This window comes from Triticum aestivum, chromosome 3B, assembly GCF_018294505.1.
Source record: "Triticum aestivum cultivar Chinese Spring chromosome 3B, IWGSC CS RefSeq v2.1, whole genome shotgun sequence".
Taxonomy (NCBI): Eukaryota; Viridiplantae; Streptophyta; class Magnoliopsida; order Poales; family Poaceae; genus Triticum; species Triticum aestivum.
Window position 1 is genome coordinate 483,844,099 of NC_057801.1, and position 5,436 is coordinate 483,849,534.

Consider the following 5,436-nt stretch of genomic DNA (forward strand, 5'->3'; position numbering starts at 1 on the left):
AAATCAGCGGAGGTGGAAATCAAAAAGGAACATCAAGTGTTGATGGTCAATAAAACCACTAGTTTCAAGAAAGGCAAGGGTAAAAAGAACTTCAAGAAGGACAGCAAGGGAGTTGCCGCGCCCGGTAAGCCAGTTACCAGGAAGAAGCCAAAGCATGGACCCAAACCTGAGACTGAGTGCTTTTATTGCAAGGGAAGCGGACACTGGAAGCGGAACTGCCCCAAGTACTTAGCGGACAAGAAGGCCGGCAACACTAAAGGTATATGTGATATACATGTAATTGATGTGTACCTTACCAGTACTTGTAGTAGCTCCTGGGTATTTGATACCGGTGCGGTTGCTCATATTTGTAACTCAAAACAGGAGCTGCGGAATAAACTGAGACTGGGGAAGGACGAGGTGATGATGCGCGTCGGGAATGGTTCCAAGGTCGATGTGATCGCCGTCGGCACACTACCTCTACATTTACCTACGGGATTAGCTTTAAACCTCAATAACTGTTATTTAGTGCCAGCTTTGAGCATGAACATTGTATCTGGATCTCGTTTAATACGAGATGGCTACTCATTTAAATCCAAGAATAATGGTTGTTCTATTTATATGAGAGATATGTTTTATGGTCATGCCCCGCTGGTCAATGGTTTATTCTAAATGAATCTCGAACGTGATGTTACACATATTCATAGTGTGAATACCAAAAGGTGTAAGATTGATAATGATAGTCCCACATATCTGTGGCATTGCCGCCTTGGTCACATTGGTGTCAAACGCATGAAGAAGCTCCATACAGATGGACTTTTGGAGTCTCTTGATTTCGAATCATTTGACACGTGCGAACCATGCCTCATCGGTAAAATGACCAAGACTCCGTTCTCCGGAACAATGGAGCGAGCAACCAACTTATTGGAAATTATACATACTGATGTGTGCGGTCAAATGAGCGTTGAGGCTCGCGGTGTGTAACGCCCCGGATTCGATGCGCCAGGTGTCTTCCAGTTATTCATCGTTGTTGCCATGTCATTTACTTGCATGTTGCATTTTGCCATGTCATCATCTGCATTTCATCTGCATGTTTTTCAAAACTTGCATCTGTTCGGGTTTCCCCGGTTCTCTCGGTTGTCCGTTCGGAGTCCAGACCTCTCGCGCGCGCCCGTCGCCCCTCTCAGACCTTGTTTCGTGAGCAGGATAAAAACGTTCTCGGAATGGACTGAGGTTTGCCGAGTGGCCTTGGTATAGCATCCATAGACCGCCCGTCAAATTTCATTCCATTTGGAGGTCGTTTGATGCCCCAACGGTTAACCGCGTAGACCGAAACCCCCTATTTCTATGCAGCCAAACACCTCTTCCCACAGCCCACCTAGCCCATCCAAACCCCCTCCATGCTCTCGGTCATTCAATCATGATCGCGTGGCCAAAAACCGCTCCTCATTTGGACACTCTTAACTCCCTCTACCTATATAAACACACCCTCCCCCCGAAATTATCGGATGAAACCCTAGCTTTTCCCCCTCTTCGCTGTCGGACAAAAATCCCCGCCGCCGGACATGTCCGCCCCGCCGCCGCAGCCTACCGGAGCACGCCACCTCACCCTCTCATCCTCCTCCCTGCCGCCGCGGCCCGCCGGGCCCAGGCGTGGCCCGCCTAGGCCCGCGCGGTCGCCCGAGTCCCCGCGACTCCTCCTGTCCCCGCCGCCGGCTGCCTCGTCGCCCGGCGCCGGCGACCTCGGCTTCCGTGCCGCCGTCCACGCCGCCCGCGCGCCCGGCCCCGCCGTCCGCCGTGCGCCCGCACCGGGCTCGTCCTCTGCCGCCGCTCGCCCGCGGGCACCGCCCCGACCCCCTTCGCCGGTGTTCGCCACCGTCGCCGTCCCACCGGCTCTGCCCCGCCGCCTCCTTCGCCGCCGGTGGCCGCGAGCGCCACTGCCAGCTGCAAGCCGCCACTGACTGCGCCCGCCGCTGGCCATATCCGGCCGAATCCGGTCCGAGGCCACCTCCCCGGCTCCCTCGACCTCGCCGGAGGCTCCCTCCGTCCACTCCGGCGAACTACTCCAGCGAGCATCTCCAGCCCCGCCTCAAAATCCGTGCGAACCCTAGATCCAGATCTGGGAGGTGATTTTTCCTCTAAGTCCCCAGATCTGCTATATTTTTTGCACTTGTTCATTATGTCATATCTCTTTGCATACTACTCCGATTCATGCGCATGATATATCAAAATGGTCGTTGTGAGATGCTCTACATTTCATTCCATTGTGCCATGCTTGTTTGAGTCAATCTTGATGCCATTATCATCGTTGCAAGAGTGCTATATGATGTTAACTGTTGTCTGTTAACAGAACTTGATGATTAGTCTTTTTCATTACATTATGTGTGTGCGTCCTATGAGCTTGATGTCTACATGAGTTTTGAGATACATCATGCCATATTTACAGTGGTGCAATCCTTGTTTTTTTTGTGAGTCTTGTAGTGAGTGCATCGAGCTTGTTAAGTAGGGTACTTGATGTTGCTGTTTTGGTAGGCTGAATCTATTACATCATGATGCTATGTAAACCTGCTGCTACAAGTCATTCTATGCATAATCTAGAGATGTACACTAAGGTTGTTTTGTTATACATGTCATGATCTATCGACACATGCCCCTGGTTGCATTTATAGCTTGCTGTAGATTGTTCATATCATGCTCCAAAGTTGCTAAATAATGTTGCTGTCAGCCTGTTAACATTAAGTTCAGTTTTGCCATGTGCTTTACTAGTGCTCCATGCACCCTATGAACTTGCTCTTGCCATGCTTAGCTTCATAAATATGTCATCTTACTACCGGTTGCCTTATCATGCCATTTAATGCTATCTGGTGAGTGGTACAAGCTCACAAACATGCCTACTTATCATTGTTCCTGCCATGTACTGTCATTCTGAATCTGTCATATCACTTGCCATGTTATATGGATCCTACCATCTTTTATGTTTATCTCTGGAATTAGTTCAGTAAGGGAGATTTGTTATTTGTCTTTAGTACTAGAATGACATGCCTTTGTTTGCCATGATATCTTGCTGTAACATGTTGTTTGATAGCTCTAAACATTGCAACCTGATGTTATTTCTGCTAAGCCTGTAAACTGTTATTATATGCAATCTTGCCATGTCGTTTTGAGCATGTTCTAGTGATTTCTGGAGATAGCTCAGTGTTCATGTTTTGTCATACTTTACCTGTACATCATTTCCATGCATTTTGTTTTCTTGTTGAGGTGTTGTAGCATATTGTTTTGATGCTTGTTCGATGCCTAGTTGCTGTTTTGGACAGCTTGTCCTTTAAATTTGTATAGAGTGTATGTGTTGAACCGTTGCTCCATTTTGAGTGTGCTCTATATGACACTTGCTTGAATTTGCATGTAACTTCATATTATCATGTTGCATGCTTGCTTTGATGTGTTTGCTTGATGTTTGTATGCATTTTGCATCAATGCCATGTTCAACTTGTTTTGCTCATATCTTCTAGGTCGTAGCTCCGAACAAATTGAACTTTATATGTAACTTGACTAGAATTTCGTGTAGATCATCTTGGTGTATCTTAACTTGCTGTTTAACAACTTGAACATAATGTTTATTCAGTTCTGGACCAATTTCTAAATTTGCATATGAGGACTTACCGGATTTATTATATGTTGTTCCCGGCCTCATTTAAACTTGCCTTGATGTGTTGCTCTTGTTTGCATCATCTCTTGCCATGAGTAGCCTCATCTAGATTTGTCATGCATCATGCTTGATTGCGCATCATGCCTGGTTGCGCATCATGCCATGTCTATGTGTTGTGTGTTTACCTTGTTGTTTGCTTCTTTTCGGTTGTGCTCCTTCTCGTTAGTTCCTGTTTCATTGCGATCGTGAGGACTCGCTTGTCTACGCTTGGTTCGTCTTCGTGGCTTCATCTTCTTCATGGACTCGTTCTTCTTCCTTGCGGGATTTCAGGCAAGATGACCGGTACCCTGGATCTCACTACTATCATTGCTATGCTAGTTGCTTCGTTCTATCGCTATGCTACGCTACCTATCATTTACTCTTCAAGCCTCCCAAATTGCCATGTCAGCCTCTAACCTTTTTCACCCTTCCTAGCAAACTGTTGCTTGGCTATGTTACCGCTTTGCTCAGCCCCTCTTATAGCGTTGGTAGTTGCAGGTGAAGTTGAAGATTGCTCCATGATGGACAGGATTATGTTGGGATATCACAATATCTCTTATTTAATTAATGCATCTATATACTTGGTAAAGGGTGGAAGACTCGGCCTTATGCCTGGTGTTTTGTTCCACTCTTGCCGCCCTAGTTTCCGTTATACCGGTGTTATGTTCCTTGATTTTGCGTTCCTTACACGGTTGGGTGATTCATGGGACCCCTTGATAGTTTGCTTTGAATAAAACTCCTCCAGCAAGGCCCAACCTTTGTTTTACAATTTGCCACCTAAGCCTTTTTCCCTTGGGTTCTGCAGACTCAAGGGTCATCTTTATTTTAACCCCCCCGGGCCAGTGCTCCTTTGAGTGTTGGTCCGAACTGAGCTGCCTGCGGGGCCACCTTGGGGAAACTTGAGGACTGGTTTTACTCGTAGCTAGTCTCATCCGGTGTTGCCCTGAGAACGAGATATGTGCATCTCCTATCGGGATTTGTCGGCACATCGGGCGGCTTTGCTGGTCTTGTTTTACCATTGTCGAAATGTCTTGTAACCGGGACTCCGAGTCTGATCGGGCCTTCCTAGGAGAAGGAATATCCTTCATTGACCGTGAGAGCTTATGATGGGCTAAGTTTGGATACCCCTGCAGGGTATAAACTTCCGAAAGCCGTGCCCGTGGTTATGCGGCAGATGGGAATTTGTTAATGTCCGGTTGTAGATAACTTGACACCAGAATCGAATTAAAACGCATCAACCGCGTGTGTAGCCATGATGGTCTCTTTTCGGTGGAGTCCGGGAAGTGAACACGGTTTTGGGTTATGTTTGACGTAAGTAGGAGTTCAAGATCACTTCTTGATCATTGCTAGCTTCACGACCGTTCTGTTTGCTTCTCTTCTCGCTCTTATTTGCGTATGTTAGCCACCATATCATGCTTAGTCGCTAATGCAACCTCACCACTTACCCCTTCCTTACCCATTAAGCTTTGCTAGTCTTGATACCCATGGTAATGGGATTGCTGAGTCATCGTGGCTCACAGATTACTACAACAACAGTTGCAGGTACAGGTTATGCGATGATCATGACGCGAGAGCGATGTTTGCTTGTCTTGGAGTTCTTCTTCTGCGTCTTCTTTGATCAGGGGATAGGTTCCAGGTCGGCAGCCTGGGTTAGCAGGGTGGATGTCGTTTGAGTTTCTTTTTGTGTTTCATCCATAGTCGGATGTTGATCTTATGTAAGATGATGTATTATTCGTGTGGCATTGTATTCCTTTTGTATGTATCCCCATCTA